We start from the raw sequence: 19,423 nt of genomic DNA, 5'->3' as shown, positions 1-19,423 counted from the left end.
GCAAAAAAAGTCATACAAATGTAATTTTAGGTGCCTAAACCATTTACTTTTGCTTAGCAAGAACTAACATTTGCCCCTGAAATTAACAGCTTTGAAGATCACTGGTATGTTTCTTCTCAGATTTTCTCACCTCTTGTTTTAATAGCTTAGATTTTACAAGACTGGTGGCTAATTAGAAAAGCTTTCTGAATACATGTGGTTAAGATTTCTCTGTAAGCCTTCTCCAGTTATGCATTAGAAGCTTTTGTACTTGCTTCAGTTGTTGCATTTTCTTCCTCTTCGTCCTCCTCTTCTTCTTTTGATAGATTAAACCCTGCAGCCTTTTGCCCTTTAAACAGTGTGTCAGTCCAGCTATGCCAATTCTAAATAGAATTACTTTTCTCCAGCAGTTTGTCCTGAGGTCTATAATAACTTAAGCAATCATTTTAATCACTTGAAGTGACTGACATCATGCTGACGGAACCCTAAGGAACTGTGGAGAAGCAAAGGAAAGTTCAGTTCTTGAATATACTTCAGAGAGAAAGAAAGATGGGTCAAATGGTAGACAGAATTATGTTTCTAAACTTCCACCCCACCCCACGGCAAAGCTTGTTAACACTAAAGAGCTAAGGTCAGAGTCCTGCACCCTGGTTTCCCAATGAGGAAAGGCTCGTGGGAGAGCTGCTATTGCACTCATATCCTTCCTTCGGGGCTTCCTATGGGCATTAATTGTGGGAAAAATAAAATGCGGGACTTGATAGGCCTTTCATTTGATCCAGCAAGGCCTGAGGTTGAAATTTGGGAGAGAAAACTGTTGGCATGACCATTACACTAGGCTCTCCATTTTCTTAGTGTTGCCTTATATAGGGCACATCTGGGCCTAGGCCCTGCAGCTCTCCTATCTTACAAATTTCCCCATTCTATGGAGCTTCCACTTTTCCATTAGACTATGAAATCCCAGTCCTCCAGTCTAAGGGTCGTCCATCTTTTGGGACTAGGGGGGTACATTTCAGAATGCTGTGGGCACCAGCCACAAAATGGCTGCCATGGAGGCGGTAACACAAATTTAGTGTCAACCACTGTGACAAGCTTATTCTTACTATGGGTTGTCAGTTACATCCTGCTGGTCCTGATTATGGAAATCACACACATATGCACAAATGCCTGGGAGGCACATTTTGTCCCATAACTATCTTTTTAGGAGGGCCAGGGATTTGCTTTCTTAAAACAAAAGCTCAGAGACTTCACGGGCTCCATGGCACATGAGTTGAGTGATCCCTGCTCTAAGCTGTTATGGTCCCACACAAGCTCACCATTTTTACTTTCTATATTAGGGTAGCCGTGTGCAAAAGAGGAGATGGCTCTTTAATAGTTGTACAGAAGAGAGAATTCTAACAAGTGCAACTGTTGAAATTCCTCCTTCTACACAAGTATGACCACCTTAATCCACTTAGGTATGTCAGATTTGCTGGTTTATAAGAGTATATATCCATATTGATCAAGTATCTTGCTACAGCCAAGAAATGCTGCTGAAATTTGCCCCTTCAGCTCCAGTTGCACATCAAATCTGTCTCGACCCACAACATACACATGTCCACCCAGAGGTAAGAAAACTGCATGCAACTGGGTACACAAACAATGACTTTGTCTTTTGGATCCCCCCAATTAACTGGAGAGAGCCTATTGTGTAAAACACTTACATGTGGAGGCTGTTTGTACATGACTACCTCTAGATAAATGTAATGAGGTCAGGAAATGGAACCATCAAGACAATCCCTCTTTCCTTTCACACACACTGTTGTGTGAACAAGGGTCTAGTTTGAGGTTACTGTTGTGTGTATTATCTATATACTTTAGAAACTCATTTGATTCCATTGGATATGCAAGAATGTAGTTGCTTCAGAAAAAAAAAGGAGAATTCTATTCTAATACCTGTAGTGAATGTCATCAGTAAGAAATGATGCACTTCTTAAATGCTGAGACAATCTTAAGTCTGCTACTACGTCCTGCCTCGTTTTCCCCTTCCAGTCAGCATTTTTTCCTATGACGTGTGTAGAATCTATATCTCTCCATCTCTGTCTCTGTCTGTCTCTACCCATCTGAATATATTATTATAAGGGAAGAAGCAGTGAATGGGAACTTAGCTAATTTCTGTTTGACTGATAATCTAATTTAAGTTTATTGCTAACATGAAAATGTACGCAAATACAAGTCCCTGCCTCAATGCAGTTACAATCTGATGAAAGGCAGCAAAGGTTGGATGCACAGTTATAGATACTTAACGTGCAACCTTTCACGCTTCCTCTGAGTTAACTCTCCCAGCGTTCAATAGAGCTTTTTTCTTAGTACTGTAAGTATGTTTAAGATTGTAGTATTTAGCTGGGTATAAAGATGGTTTGTGTGTTCGTGTGGCTTTAGTTTTGAGATACCTGTGTGCACACAAGCTTTCCTATTGTTACCAGTTAACTATTACATCTGTATCTTTCCTTTACTGAGTTCGTTTTATCCTCTGAGAAAACCTGTAAGTGGGGTTGAGCTAAGGGGTTTTGACTATCCTGGCTGAACCAGGACTTCAGTTCTTGGATCTTTGCAACACGTTATCCACTCCTTCACGTTGGGTGTCTATCAAGAGCCTTTTGAGCTACATTGTCATGATGAAAGTGCCAAATGTGTCATTTGAATGGGCTGTTATACATTCTGTATTCTCCTTTTTCTTTATGCTCCATTACATCGTGCTTCTCACATATAGGCACATATGTTTTCTTACTGTGTTTCACTTCAAAGCCCTGAACTTCCTTCAGATTCACTTGTGCAAACTTGTACTTCCATCCAGCATTAATGGCAATTTTGAACAGTTTACCGTATTCATCTGTGTATGACTAGGTTTTTTACCTAAAAAATAATGTCCAAAATTTGGCTGCATCTTATACAGGGATAGATCTCCCCCCCCCCATTTTCTTAATTTGGAGTCCCCAAAAATAGGGGGCAACTTATACATGAGGGTGTCTTATCGACGGAATAAATACGGTACATGTGTGCCTAGGTGGAGCACAATGGAAATGTGACACACATTGGAACTGTGCATCCCACAGAAAGCAGTGCAATGTTTTAAGTGGATATCCATGCTGAGAAGTACATTGAATAAAACCTGATTTACAGCCATGATTCCTGATTCAGCAAGTGATGTGCATGTAAGTCGTTTTAGCTGGATAGCGATGCAGGGTTGCAAATCCTGTGTCAGTTTTCAGACATCAGGCTGACCTTCCTTCTTTTTCTCTTGCTAATGCTGGCTGTTAGTATTTACTGGAGTGAATGATGACAACTCCTTTCTCACCAGAAGGATATGCACTACACTGTAGGGAGAAAAGTACAGCCCAGCACTTTTTGTGTTTCCCCACCCCCACCCCCAAGCTCAGTTCTTCATTTTTATCTCTTCCTGCCAGTGCTCTAGCAAGAGTGTGTTGGGGTGGGGTGGGGGGGAGGATGAGGCGCTGTGATAAGATAATACGGAACACACACTGATTCCTAAACAACACACAGAGACCCCTTGCACTTCATAGCATCCCATTCCGATAGCACAGCGGGTAAACAGCAATAATCATCATTACTCTTGCACACATGTCTGCCACTATCTCTCTAGGACAGTGCCACACGAAAGCCTTTCTTCCTTGCCCTGCTGCTCAGCTGGGCATAGATACCACAATGCATGAACTACCAATATACAAATCTAACCAGCCAGTTAAACGTTTGCTCTTGAGCAGACCGTCAGTATGCATCTGTCGTTCTTTCAAGAATAAATAAAATTTAAACCTTTTAAAAGCTGATTTTCCCATGTCGTTTATACATCTTTATTGGCTAAAGAACATGGTAATTCCCCGTCTGCTTGTTAGACGAGGATAAAGGCATGGGCACCTTCTGGCATCTGACCCCCCAGATCCCCATCTTTCATTTAAAAAAATAGATTTGTAGAACCTAAAATAGAAGGCAAAATATACAGAAACTCTTATTTATCATTTATGAGAAACTAGCCTACTTTCCCCTTTCTTTGTGCTACCTTGCTTTCTCCCCTGACCCACTGCAAGAATTCCTGTGACTGCCAGGTGGTGAAGGGCAAGTTTTTACATAGTCAGGCAACAGTCCCACCCAAATATTATTATTATTATTATTATTATTATTATTATTATTATTAGTGTGCTATACAGGCCTCGCTTCCTGCTTATGTCTATTGATCTAAATTTGATGTGGGTGCTTGCGGCTCAACTCTGACTTCCATAGGCCAACGTTGCTAGGGCTGATGGGAGCTGTACTTCCGCTCTTAATTCCACTCCCTGGAGTGACCTACTCCACTTTGCTGCCTGGTAGGGCCAGCCTTGCCAACCAAAATCAAGTGGCAAAGCCTTTTATTTTATTTTTCTGCTTGTTCAACTTCAATATGGCTGCTTGCTCCCTGCCTCCATCAAACACATTGCCTATACAAACAACTTTTGGCAAGTAGACGAGATCAGCCTAATGTTCTCCCTGATATACTCCCCCAGCAGTATATTAGATGTGAGGGGTCACTAAATATACAACTCACCTACCTGCAGCTGAAGTGGAACCGCCTAGGAAATGGGAGTGCCCCTTGATTTTGAGCTAGTGTGCCATTATTCTCTGGGATATTTTTGACCAATTAATTGGTTCTCCTGGTTTGTTAATTGTTACTGTTATGCACTGGGCATGTCAAAGGCACAAATCCCTTTCATTCAAAAAAGAAAAGAAAAAAGGATGGTATTGTAGTTATTTAAAGAATTTATAAGACCTACAAAGGTGTACAAAGAAAATTACGGATACTGGGTATATTGTCAATATATAGCTTTCTTCCATTTTCATCATTCTACTTTGCCATTCTTTAAACTTTGCTATAACTCCCCCCACCCCCCCAAAAAAACATATAATTGCACCCCTGATATAAAGCTTTACTACCCATCCACCCGCAACCTTTCGCTGGTTTTTTTGTTCTTTGATTGTTTTTTAAATTTAGTTTTTATTAAAGATTTTTTTGTGATACAAACCAAAAAAATAAACTAGGAAAAGTACACATGGGGTCTTCACTTCCAATTCATAAAGCCTTTTTTCACAGTTTGTTTACATTTGATATGATACACCATCATCATAGACTTGAGGGAGAAAGAGAGGGGGGAGTGAGAGGGTTGGTTTTCATTTTATTGCATAATTTTTGTGCAGTTTTTTTATCAGTGTTTCACAGGTAGGTCCTTTATTTATATAGTTATTTGTTTTTATTGGCATTGTGAGAGATTGGAGGGTCCAGGGATTGATTTGGATGTTTGCAGTATGGTGTGTTTGTTCTTTGGTGATTTAAAGCATGCACAATTCAGATGAGTCAAGATGACTCAAAGGTCCGTGCAGCTTCCTAGTGGTTGACTGTTGCGCTGAAATTGCCTAGTCACTGGAAAAATGGCACATCAGTGGCCGGCGGGTGGGGGATAGTTTCCTTCAGTATGAGAACATGCACACATAGCTCTTTAGCCATATACCTGAGAATTAAGAGTATCATTACTCAACTTCCCAGATACTTTTCTTGCTGCTTTGCCAGAAGTCCTCAGGGAATGAAGTCCACATGTGTGCTTGCAAACTTTAAAGCACCTTTATTTCTACCCACCTCTTTTCTTAAATCATTTTCTTGCGGGCTACCTGTCACCATATTGAAGTAACCATGGCAACCAACTCAGGTAGCAACAAGACTGGGATGCCCAGCAGGAACATCCTTGTATTTGATCCCTGACAAGGTGAGCTATTAATCCGCCACTGTATACTAGCACAGCACAGTAGAGCACCTCAGATCTCTTCCTTCTGGAGGTTGCCAAGCTGCTGCCTTCCTTGAAATGGTAGATTTTTCTCCCCCCATGTTCATTTGTATCGGTCAGCCCAGGTCCGTTTTCAGTTTTCTAATTCCCAATTTGGCAGTAGTTATTTTCATTAAAGTCATACAGGCACTTTAAAAAAAAAGCATAAATATGGAGTGGCGCAATATAGAGTCAAAGTTTAAAGATTGCTTTGTGAGGCTGGCATTAGCCACATCTATATTTATATATTTTATTTTAATACATTTAGATCCCATTCTTCCTCCCAAAGGAGCCCAGAACAGCAAACACATTCATAAAAGAATATAGTTTTTTAAAAAAACAGTTTTAAAAAAATCTTCTAAAGCAGTTAACATTTTCTTTAAAAGTTAAGATCTTTTAAAAAATAAAACTACACATACACAACCACCAGCTCTCATAGCTAATAATATCACAGTGGCCAAAATCTTTCAGCTACCATATGCCTGGGGAATGTTTTTAGATTATTCCTGAAGGTTAAGAATGAGCAAGACTAGAGAGGGCATTCCACAAAGTGAGAACCACCACCAAGAAGGCCCTGTCATGGGTAACTGCCAACCGGGCAACCTATACAGGACCAACCCTGCTACTTGTAGGGTCTAAGATGGTAGATACTGGGAAAGGTGCTCTTTCAGGTATTTTTGTAGGCCATTTTAGAGGGAGGTTATAAAAAATTATAAGATTATATATGCAGAGTATGTCAATGCCAAGTACTGTTTGTAGAATCCAAAGCCAAAATCCACCATCACCTTTCCTGAAAACATTCTCCCCCTGTAAAAATAGGGATTGATATTCTCCTGCTTTCTCGATGGTGGTCATAACTTTCCCCAAAAATTTCAAGATAGAATCTCTGCTTGCTTCAGAGCCCTTTGCCAGGAATTGCAGCTAGTGGGGAGTTCCAGAGAGCGCCCTTGTGCCACTTCCCACTGGCCAGACTTCCCAGAATGCCTTGGGAGTGATGTGTTTTTCTCAGCAAGCTAGTAATCTGAAGGCTACCCTAAATGCCTTTTGATTTCTGACCGGTGTGTGTGAAGAGGAAATTAATTAAACTGAAAGTGAGAAGTCGAGCCATTGGGTAATTAGGGGCTCTCGAACAGAACTGCGAGGCCTCCCTATGCATCTGGCTCTGTGTGCACTACTATGACATTTAGCATCTTATTATCTATATAGAAAAGTGCATGGCATTTTGCAGAGTGCAAGAGGACAGGTTTCTTGCTGCAAGGAGTTTACTGTCTATGATCTGACACAGCAACACAGAGGAATGCAGGAAAGTGGAGGCAAAGGATAACTTGGGGGGGAATATGAATTATTACAGTGACATATACAGTACTTAGATGTATGTAGAGTAGGGCATGAGGCCTAGAAGGTTGTGCACAGGCTGCTTTTGAGGAGGCAGTTCAGGGACTAAGGCACAGCAAAGGTGAAGTCTTTTGAACCTCCAGTCAGTGTTCTTGTTCCAACAACCTTTTTGAAACCTAGTGAATCTCAAAAATTAGGAAATGCTCAAACGATATAACTATAAAGTTCACCTCACAATGGCCACCACAGTCCATTCCAAACCCACACCTCAAATAAATTCCAAATCCTGTAAGTCTGACTTTAGAACAGATTTCCTATTAATTTCAGTGGGTGCTTCCATTGGTTGGGATGAAGGTGGGCATTTCACAACCATATACCCTGTGCTTTTTGCCCCAATTTCACCTTTTCATTATTACTGTCTGCAACACATCCATGGTTACATCTACATGCTAGTAAAATGTATGACTTGTGCATGAAGAATGGTTGGACTCAGTGCTTTTTTTTTCTAAAAAGATGTTTAGGGGTACTCTCATTTTGACTCAAGAAAAGCACCATTTTATAGTTCAAATTGGGAAAAATAAATACAGTAAATGGACAAAAGTACAAAGATTCACAAAATGTTTAGGGGTCTGCATCCCCCCAGGGAAAAAAAAGCACTGCTTGCGCTTATTCTCTGTTAGAGATCTCCAGCCCTATCCACTACGGAATCCCAGTTTTCAGGGTCACATGCAGAGAATAAAGTCTTAATAGGCATTTGCTATCCCTGGAGAAGTCTGGGAACTGCAGTTCTATAGATGATTGGGCTAATGATTTCTGACAAAGAATTCACCGGCTCCTTTATCAAACTATGGGTTCTTGGATACTTTTGATAAGTTCAGAGGCAATAAGTGAAACTGGCATAAAAGTATTGCCTCCATATTCTACTTTTAAAAATATTTAAGCTTCTTTGCCTGAATGCATGAAGCAACCTGGTGTATTTCAATGTGGCAATGCAAGTTGGAATTTTGTAGGTATGAATTTGTTTCACTAGAAAACATTTGCAAAACCTCCTCCACTTCCAAGTCCACCATCCTTCCCTCAACAGCCTTGGCAGCCAACAAAATTGTATTGTGGAGCCAAATGCAGTAAAGTGCTCAAGAATAGTGAGCTGGGAAATGAGAGCTGAAAGAGGAGAACTGTGGTGCAGCAATTGGTTTGATTTGGTGAATAAATTGCTATTTTCAGATTCAATTTGTATCAATAGGCAAAGCACTGTACACCTTCAGATTCTGTCACACTCAGTATCCACAACCCTGATGCAGCCAGTCTTAAACAATCTTCCTATTATTGACAATAATTATAACTGCAAAAAGTTATTTTTAAAATCTTACGGTATTTCTTTGCTCCAATAGTAGTAGTAGTAGTAACAAAAACCACTTAAAATAGTAGGGAAAGATTTTTGTTTTGTTTTATTTTGCCTGCTTGCTTCTGGGAAAGAACTGCAAACATTTACTAATTCAGAGAATGCTACAGCTGTTCACTATTGGCTATTTTTGAAAGAGTCCAGAGCCTGCTGCTCATGCACCAAAAGGACTTAAGCTTTATTAAACATGACTGGAAGCTGGAACTACAGAGTGCTCTTTTCCCAGTACGTTGAAAATTATACTCTGCTAATTTAGAACATATGATGTAACAGTGCAGGAGGGGAACAGGTTGGATATGTGATTATGTCAGTGCATAATTAAAGCTCATGCTTATTTTGGGAACCTATGCTGTTTGTCAGGGTGAATAGTGTTGGCCTTCCAGGTAAGTCCTCTGCCACACTTTCTGCAGATGTTGCAGGGTTTGTTTTGCAGAGAGTTGTGGTGTGTGTGTGTGTGTGTGTTTGCAGCCTTTGTGTTATTCGTAGCATGGAAGAAAATCGGCGCCCACAGATCTAGTTGGCAGTTGAAGCACATGCTGCAGCGATAAGGGCAGGAGGAGACACTGCTGGGACTTGTTGGAGGGCATCTGGGCAGCCCATTGTGCTTCCACTTTTGTGAACTTTCTAACACTGATATTGTAGATACAAAGATGTGTTCACAAAGGCTTGGAGCAAATGCATTTCAAAGCGCTGCTCTGAGATCTTGTTGTGTTGTGTCAAGCAGAGATTAGCATCTTCTGCGTAGGCACATTCCTTGTTAGTGAGACCCTGATAGCAAGAGATGTTCCTCGAACCAGCCAAAGATACTCAATGATTTTCACATGGTTGGTGGCAGCAAGGTGGGGTGCTCCCCACATGCCAGGGTAGGGGATGGAGAGAGACAGCTGGAAGTTGCATTACAGCAAGTGAAAGTCTGAAATCCAAACTGATGTAATGTAAAAATAAGGCCCATAGCAATGGCAGCTTGCTTGTCAGGAGAACTGTGAGTGTGCTTTCACAGCTGAACCATCAGACAAGCATACCAGCTAATCCAGCACTGGTTCAGATGTTTCAGTCTTGGCATCCCAGCTCCTTCCCTCCCTACTGCTTCCCCATGGGCAAAGTTAGCAAAGTGCCCTCCCACTGTTGTCCTGGAGCAGGAGTGAGGCAAACTCCTCCCAAATCAAGCACCTGCCGATGTGGTCCGCCACTAACTTATCCCAGCCCGAGGTGGAGGAGGCGGTGATGTGAGCAAAGGCAAAGCTGACAGGTTGATCCACCATTATTTATTTGTCTGACAGCTCGGTTGTGAAGGCAGGCTCTCAGGGTGACTGGGAAATGTCTTTTAAGGCCTCTTTTTGTGCCGTGTCTGTTTTCAGCCTGCGTTTTGCAGTTGGGTTTCAGGATGTTCAGAGAGCCATAATATTGTGTGGTTTGGAGCAGACAGTGTTCCCTTTGGGAAACCGATGCTGCTTCAAAGAGTAGCACTGCCTGCTCTTCCATAATCGATAGAACAGAAATGCCTTAAGCCTCAGATAGTTACTCATCTGAAAGAACCTGACCATGTAGTGTAGGACTGGTGCCAGGTTTAGCATGGCCTGGTGGAGAGGGTGGCAGACGCAGAGCTGGTGAAGCCTGCTTCCTGGTGGTGAAATTGAAAGCAGCACCGCCTTCCCTTGAGGGAGGCAGGTGTGTGGCGGGGCCCTGCTTGATAGCACTTGCCATTTTAATCTCCCAATGCCTTTGGGGTCCCGGAAAAGCATGGAACCATCTGGAGTGTTGCCCTATTAGGACCCCAGATACAGTATAAGTAAATTAAAATGGCGTGTTCCAGCAACACTACTTGCCAGCTATACCACCTAGAGTTAGCAAGTATTGAGGCATGCCTGCCTCATGGTAAGAGATTTATCTCCTGCCTTAGGTGTCTTTCCTTGCTGGAGGTTGACTGACTATGTATTACACTGAATTTCAGCATTTGGGGGCAGGGGTTGAGAGAAGCTTCATTGATTTGTTGGGTTAGTCTGTGGTGGCATTTTGTTCTGGACCTGATTCCCCTTGCCTTCAGGCTTGTCACTGGAATCTGCCATTATCTTCTGGAATTCCTGGCAGAAGAAAAGTTATTGCTGGGGTGCTAGTAAAAGAGGTGATAGCAGCCGCAGAAGTGCCTGATATTTTTATACTAATTCCAACTCTTATTGATCCAGTGTATTAATTGCCTTTTAAAATCAAAAAAATCAGTTCTCAATAAGAATTAGGAAACAGCCAAACCCTAATAACGACATGGAACCTTAAACATCGGAACAGTAAAATGCCAAAGTCTAGCGTCTGAGCCACATACAAAAATGAAGGTTCACATTGACCAGTAGCTGGGAATTACTGAAAGAAAGGGTTTTTCATCTGCTGGTGAAAGGAAGCCAAATATTGATTTGTGGTGGGTTTTCCAGGGCCAAAGGTGCTGCTACCTTTGCGGAGGTTCTGGGTCATGTATCTTCTGGCTAGGGAGGGGAGAGGAGGTTGCTGCCCATTCTGCCTCTTAGCTTCTCTGGAGTTTTCATTGGCCTCATAAACCCTAAGGTGGAATTGGATAGGCCGGGTTCATTGCCACCCTAGTCACTTTGAGGAAAGCTTGGTTAATTGTATGGTGACATATTATCCATAGCTGTCAAGTGTCCCTTATTTGAAGGGATAGTCCCATATTCCAGCGCCATGTCCCGCTGCTGTCCCTTATTGATAGATGTCCCTTAAATGTCCCTTAAATGATGTCGCTTGAATTTCAAAGGAAGCAGCTCCTCTCCCTCCCTCCCTGCCGGCCGGGCAGGGAGGAGGGAGGCTCCAACTGTGTTGCTTGGCTGTGTTGCTCACCCAATAAGAAGTCTAAGAACGACTGTGGGGTGGAGCTTGCATGCCTTGTGTGTGGCTAGTTAATACAAGCTGAGGGGGTTTATGAATGCTGGACGCCATTTTGTTGCACGTACTGCTGCAAACTTTGCAGTGCAAAGCCAGGCCGGGGAGCCATCTTAAGTTGAGGCTGCATAGGCCTTGTGGTGCATTTGATTCAGATTCTATTCAGTTGAACCTCTGGTTACAAAGTTGGTTGGACAGTGTTCTCGAAGCTACCCAGCATGAGTTTGACCAGACTGCAGGAGGACAGGAAGACTGGAGTGCCTGGAACAGGTGAGGCTGCAGGTCCCTTATTTTTGCTGCTGGTCCCTTATTTTCAAGGCTGCTGGTCCCTTATTTTCAAATCTGTAAATCGACAGCTATGCATATTATCCCACATTTTGCATCTGCTGGCCGATGGCCACCACCACACATCTGGCAGTGTTAGGTGGCTTCTGGACCTATGCCCCCAAATCTGGTGCTAATGGTGCCACGGCGCTGGGCATGGTATTCCATAGGGTGGGCCTCTCTACAAACAACAACAGCAACAATAATGTTCTCTACTGAGTGGCCCCATCAATCTCACCTCTGTAAAATGGAAAAAAAATGGAGAAAGGCAGCATCACAATATTTGTTTGTTTGTTTGTTTTTAAAATGTTTGTTGCCTTTCTTTTTAGGGACACTGAAAGTGATTTAAAACAGATATACATTGGTACCTCAGTTTAAGAACAGTCCTATTTAAGAACGATTCGGTTTACGAACTCCACAAAACTGGAAGTAGTGTCCCAGTTTGCGAACTTTACCTAGGTCTGAGAACAGAATCTGAACGGTGGAAGGGCACCAGTAGCGTGAGGCCTCATTAGGGAGAGTGCACCTCGGTTTATGAACGGACTTCCGGAATGGATTAAGTTCATAAACCGAGGTACCACTGTAACAATAAAAACAAACATGTAAAACTAACAGCAACAAAGAAATAAAACAGCAGAATTAAACACTTGTCCCCCCCCCCTAAAAAAATAAGTATGTGTGATTCCATTGACAATTAAGGAAACAAAGTTGCACTACAGATTGCACTCTTTAAGACTGACAACAATTTTTTTGTTTTGCTGCCTATCTTGGTTTCTAAACATGGCACATTGCTTGAAATATCCTGGATAAGTTTCTTTCTATCATCTCTGGATTCAATGTGCTTTTATAGAAATCTATCACCATTTTACCCATTGAAATTGGTAGAACAATTGAATCTCTTTATGTTGTTGGTGGTGTTACGTATTTTATTAATAAAGGTAATGGTTGCTTAATTTCACATCTTGACCGACTCACCCCCTGATTGCTCTGCAAAGGGTTTTTCATGTGCCCCTTACTGTAAGTTGCTGAAGAAAGAAAGTATCATAGTGGCGTCTAATGAAGATCTTTTTCTGTAGTGCTCCTGTTGCTTTTCCTTAAAGAGCTATTTTGCAACAATAAGCAGCTGATGTAGTTCCATGCAGGAAGAAACTTCACGTGCTGATTTTTTTTTAAAAAAAATCACATCTAAGTCAGGATTACACCAAGTAACCAGTATTTGTATTTCAAGCGGGAGGCAGTCCAAAGTCCATGCTTGGCCCTCCCCACATTTTTATATAGAAAAATATCTTTGTATACCACTATATCATAAAAAACATCAAAGCCATTTGCAGCAATAAAAACATAAATGCATACAGTAAAATCATAAAAAATTAAAAAGTACTAAAAGTACTAAAAAGCAAAAAGTTAAAAACAAACATCCGTTGAGGAAGAATGTTATGAAAGAAAGGGACTTAGGGACATGAACAGAACATTTCCCCTTTACCATTCCTGAGCCACAGCTAAGATCCCAGGAACAGTTTAGCGACAGAACCTGTTGCTTTATAAACTGAACTTTCATCCTGTCAACCTTCATCCTAATCAAGCCTTTCTGACCCACAACCCATTATTCCAATATTTATATTGGAGCCTTGTTTATTTCCTGTGGAGCCGTATCTCAGAAGGTTGATCTTTCTAGATTCAGATTTTAGTGTGTTCAACAATTATACAGGTGTAGGGTGGGCCAGACCTCCTCACAAGGCCAAGTACAGGTCATCAACTTTATATGATGAAACACCATTGGATAGATAAACCTCCTATTTTGCCAATTGCCTTAAAACTATGTTTTAGATCATATATATATTTGAAGTCTTGCATGCTCTTGGTTTGCATACTTTGTGCAATTCCTTGCATATTTCTCACCACTGCTTCCAAGTCACAGCATATTGTGAATCTGAGTTGTGCAAATGTGAATGGACAGACTTGAATCTTTGGGATTTTTTCCCCTCATCTCTTGTCAGTATTTTTCATGAATGCCTAGCTATCCCTATGAGAGGAAACAGAACTTGTGGGGGTGGAGAGCAGCTGTTCCAAATGCTGTAATGTAGGAGGAAAGTGCATGCACTGTGTGTTTAAGAGGATGGACAAATGTGCAATTCAAAGACATTTTAAAATGCTTCTCATACACTATCTCAGTAAACCTTAAAACAACCTATAAGTTCTGTCACTGCTATATGTGTTCTCCATATTGAAGATGGGAATCATGATTTGAGACCGAGAAATACTGGTTTGCCTGTGGCCACCTGGTAAGCTTATGAATCAAGTTCCTCTCAGAACACACATAGTATAGTGTAATATTGTAGAGCGTGATATATACTATGCTATGCAGACAATGCATGTGAAGCAATCCGGGAAGTTTGAGAAGCAGCGCTGTATAACTGCAAGGTGTTAGTCCTGTCTTGATTCAGGAGAAGACTAAAGCAGCAATCCAACCTGCTGTGCAGGGGAGATCAAAACATCTCCACCTGCCTCCACCCACCACACTGAAAGAGCAGGTGAACACAAGTACCACCACAGGGTTCCCACAGTGGAAGCCCACATAAAGCCCCCAAGTGGTGCATTGCGGGGGACAAGCTGAGCTGGCCTAGAACCACTGTCATCGCTTGATCACACAGAGCACGATTCTGCCTCTCTCCTGGTTTGGTTTGTGTGGCTGTGGATTTGGTGATGGCCACACTGACACTTCTCCCTGTAGGGTAAGGATGAGAACCTGCAATGTTTTGTACATAAAGGGAATATTTAAATATGTTTAAAAATAACAAAAACAAAACAACAACACCTGGAAACTACTATTGCACTGAAGGTTGTGTTAGGTGTCGTGCTGTACAATAATGAACAAGCATATATTCTGCTTACAAAGTCTGCTATGTGCAACAGCAAGGAAGTGTGACTTTTTGGGTGGTAAACTTTCGATTCTGAAAATCTCTTCTGAAAATGTCGAGCAGATTGTCACTTTTGGAATTCTAACTCTGACTCCATCTGTTACAATCAATTGTGCCTTTTAATGAGAATCAATGAAGTTTGGGAACTCCACTGGCAAGTGTTTAGTTTTTCTTTTTCTTTAACGTTTTGAACCATCTCCAGTAAGTGCAAGATCAGGGCACTTATGGAGAAGCAAAATGGGTGAGATGGTAGGGAGGGCGGAGCATTAAGTAGGGATTGTGGGCAGGAAATGAGAATGGCTGATTTGGAGGAAAGATGGTCTGAATGGGGGAATATTCTCCCCATTGCTCTTTCTGCTCATCTGTGCTTTGCGCCCTTTGATGGAAACTAAGGGCTTCATCATTTGTTGGCATTCACCTGTCTTGGGAGACAATGGAAGAGTGTGCCTTCAGGGGTGAAGTCAAACCATTGGAGATTTACAGCACCTGCTGTGGCTGTAGAGACCAACAGGGGAGAGTGCAACTGTAGCAGATGAAAGTATTTGGTTGTGCTGCTGCAGGTTCACCATGGCCTTTTTTCTCTGTGTGCCCCTCCTAGCACTCATCACTCCTATGGTCACTGCTGTAGATGCATGACCTGACTGCCTGTCTCCAGGTGCTGCAGTTGTCTGCAAGGGATTCCCAACTGGTGGGGTTAATGTTGCCAGCCTTCATAGCACGTGTGCAGACATCTTGATTGTAACACAGAGTTGGTCTGCCAACAGGCCTGGTTCCTGAAGCCAGCTACCCATAGAGTACATCCTTGGGGATCCTGCCATCTTCCATTGTATGGGCATGACCAAGTCAGCTTGGACATCTCCCTTCTCCATTCCATCCCTCTCCCAGATCAGACTAGCTGGAGCAAAGGCATGAAACTTCTACTTGATCTTGCAGAAGGTGTGCATGTCAACCTGTTTCTAAGGTGCATGTGTATGCGAGGGATTCAAGAGGACTCACAGTTGACTTTTGTTTACTCACATTGCAATTAAAGAAAGTGTGATTATATATAGGACAGCAATATTAAGCCAGAAGTTGAAAATACTGTGACTGGGCTCACAATCACCCAAACTATACCAAGGTAGGTTCTGTCAAGCCAGAAGGGTAGCTTGGCTATCTGTCAAAATCATGATAAATGGCAAAGAGAATCACACTGCACCTGAGACACAAATTTGTTGTGAAACAGTTATCTGTGAAGATCCTCTGTCACAAAGAGAATGTCGGCTTGTTTGCCAGCATTCTTTATTTATAATGAATTTGGATATTGCAAACTTCCATACATAGGAACATGGTGCAAAGATGAAAATGGGACGTTGTGGTTACAGTATGCTACACTATACTGTTAATATTTCTCCAGACTGGCTAGAGCCACCTAGGTAATATTTCATCAAGCATTATTTTCCCCTTCATTCAACTCTGATGTGCTTACCCTTTGGAGCTATAAAAGTATGTGCAGAGGTGAGAAGGGTTTTCACTGAAATGTCACCTTCAGTAAAATATGCAGACATGTTTGCATGTTGGTGTGTAGTGGGGAGGGAGTAGGTTCAGTGCCGCTGAATGTAACATGTGAAAATGTCATATAATTAAATAAATTAGTGCCATTTCACTTAATAAAAGCCTCAATATGTATGTATTTTTAAAAGCTTCTCTGAAAGAAGAAAGCAAACTGATGTGTGGTTGTGTTTCAACCTGTGCATGGACGGACACACATACACATGGATTTCTGATGGCCAGACACTTTGGGGAGTTTGCCTTTTCTGATGTATGTGTTTCATTAGCTTTTTCAATGCTTGGAGTTTTGTTTTTTTCCCCTTCTCCCCAGCAGTTTTGTAGAGCCTTTAGAAGTTGTGTTAGTTAATTTATCCTTCCTAGTATGCTAAGGGGAATCCTTAAGGTAATAAATAGAGGCATAAAGCTCTTCAGGCTATGAGGCACATGGTAGGAAGCATGAAAATGAAATGTGGAAAGACAAACCCTAAGGTAAAGATGCTGGTAGTTTACACCCAGCAAGGGGATTATTTTTTCTTCCTTATAAAGTCAGCACTTATGATCAAATCAGCGGACTGCTGATCTATGTGAGGCCTGGTTCCTTGAGAGCAACTCTCCTGCAAAATTAAGTAGGGAAGAGCCAATAAGAATCACTGTTGCTTACCCCTTCTTATTCTGGAGCAGGAGCTTAAAGGCTAATATGCAGGACAGGGCAGGCATTAGAGGATGGAGGAGACTATAGCCACTGAAATGAATGGATGGTCCTACTACTACATCTGGTCTCTCTAATTTTGTTTAATACTGTAATGCTCTTAATGCAAAAACCAAAACACCTTACATCCTTTAATTTTTTACAGAATTTCCAGTGAAAACCTATTTTATGGGAAATGAGCTGAACAATGTAAATGGCTAAATGTTTGCCGAAATAACCTTGTACATATATCTCTGCGGAAAACTTGCAAAGTCAGAACATGGTAGAGGCAAAGCTTCATGGTCAGCATGACCAAAAATTGGGCCCCAGCTCTAAGCACTCTTGGGGTGGTGTAAAGTATCTATCATTCTCTCCTTTCTCGTGGCAAAGGACTGAATTGACAAGGACCATTTATCTGTTCTTTTACTCCCCCTCCCCCTTCAAAAGCCAAACCCTGGCTGTTTGGTTTAAAAAATCATTATTTTTTTGGGGGGGGGGTATGGTGAAATGGGAGGGATGATTCCTAGAAAGATATCTTCTGAGGCGCTTTTTGAATTGTGAGATCTGAAGCTACAACTTCCACTTTAGAGTCACCACAAAATGGTGGGACCGAATGCTAAACTGTGATTAATCTTAACTATGGTTTGAAGGTGACTTTTTTCCACTAACAAAAGATAAGACTAGCTGGAGTTTGTCTAGGTTCAGATATCATGACAACTGATAGGGAAGTGAATCTTCCAGATTTGTGCGGATGCAGCCAGTGTTCTTAAGACTGGAATACCAGGTTAGTTGTCCATATGCCTTAGTGGCTGGGGAAACCCAGTCAGATGGACGGGGTATGAATTATTATACACAAACACACAACATAGCTGCGTACCAAACTTATTGTGCTCCGAGCCCCAAAACCCATCCCTCATGGAAATAAAGACACTGTGGAGACAGAATTTTGTTTAAATGTTAATGGGCAAATTTTGGCTACAACTTTATTAAATACACAAATGTGACTGGTATTGACTTAGGCATTGGTATCAAAACTATATCTGGCTTCTGCCCCACCCTGCAGGAAGCCTGGAACTGTAAACAACCAACAGGGGGATCTCCATCAGTGTATATTGACTGGTGCTCACCCCTGGGGTTCCCGGGGGTCCTGGCATGGCCCTAGACCCTCTCCGGGCTTCAGACGAGATCCAGACCCCTGGATTCCTTTAACGGAATACCCTATTCATTGGAGGGGCAGGTGATGGCTGCCCCTCCCCTCCCCACATTCCCCTAAACCAATGCCTAACTGCCAAACCTTACAAAGTTGTGACAATTGCTAAGAGGTAGGCAAAAACCAAGTGGCCACAGCCAATCTACCACATTGGGAAAAATTCCTACCCAGGCCCCGTTCCAAAACAGGTGACCAACCGAAGTCCAAAGCAAGGCCAAACACGACCTAATTAACGGGTGGGTGTGAAGTGCGAAGCAAAAGGAGGTCCCTATGTCACGCTGCCAAATAAATACCCCCAACCTTGCCACACTGCCGATTGGCTAAAGGCCATTGGCATAACTGTGGCACCACCAGCTTGGAGTGGGGCAAGCCCCGCCCAGAAGCCGGTTAGGGAAGAGTTCCAGGGCCGAGCACAACATGGACCCTCTTTTAGGAGGATCCAACTTGCTAAAGTAAAAACTTGGAAGAGATCTAAATGGAAGGCGGTTTGGATGTTTCCTTCACATTATTTTCCCTTACTCAAGATAATTCCTGCAACTTCATTTGCAGGCTACATGCTGGTGTTGATCTTTAAAGCTCTAGGTGGCTTGGGCCATCTGCTTTGCCTTCACAGGTTAGACGGGTGGTTATCCAGCCCTTGCACCTTCGATCTGAACCTTCTTCCCTATAACTTTGGTGCTGCTGGAGCTTCTGTAACAACATTAGATTCCACTTAACTATAAAATCTGTAGGCATTTTGTTTTGTTTTACAGCTTCAGAAACATTGTTATCTTTCTTGGGTATTGTGGAAAAGAGTAGAATATAATTTTGTGAAGTATTTTGAAAAAAAGAAAGATGAGGTGTGCTGGGGGGATTGGTTTTAATCCTGTTTGGTGCCACAAGTTTCACTTTAGCATGCTTTAATTGTTGTTGTTATTTTATTTTAAATGCTTCTTAGCACAATACAACAATAAAAATATTCATTTTGTTGGCAAATTTTGAAATGTTGTAACCTATCCTAGGCAGTTAGAATATACATTTATATAAACAAGTATATATGACATATGATAGACCTGTACAATTTGTGGTACACCAAATCAAAAGCAGCCAACAAGTCTTGCAATGTGGAACGCTGCATGCTGTAAATCCCCCGGTCTACTGTTTTAGGCAGGCATGAAAAGCTGGAAGTTTCTTCAGCCCCTGAAGTGCTGCCATGCATGGCTGGTGGACTGAGTTTTATGTGGTAGGTCATACATTGTGCAGCCCTGACATATGATACCGATATAGTCAATTATGCAGCTAGGGAAAAATGGGGAATCTATATTTAGGTTGTAA

General features: G+C 42.0%; 2 protein-coding genes across 10 annotated transcripts in view; both read left to right on the top strand.

Annotated features, from left to right (window-relative positions):
* The window catches only part of LOC310842696 (uncharacterized protein), a 1,538,459-nt gene that overhangs the window by 358,845 nt on the left and 1,160,191 nt on the right, over window positions 1-19,423 (top strand). The gene's annotated exons all lie outside the window — the stretch shown is intronic.
* PCDH9 (protocadherin 9) overlaps window positions 1-19,423 on the top strand; it is a 754,509-nt gene that overhangs the window by 187,767 nt on the left and 547,319 nt on the right. The window lies entirely within an intron of this gene.

This window comes from Podarcis gaigeae (assembly GCF_964106915.1).
Source record: "Podarcis gaigeae genome assembly, chromosome: 4".
Lineage (NCBI taxonomy): Eukaryota > Metazoa > Chordata > Lepidosauria > Squamata > Lacertidae > Podarcis > Podarcis gaigeae.
The sequence above is the reverse complement of the archived record's forward strand: the minus strand, read 5'-3'. Positions and strand labels throughout refer to the sequence as shown.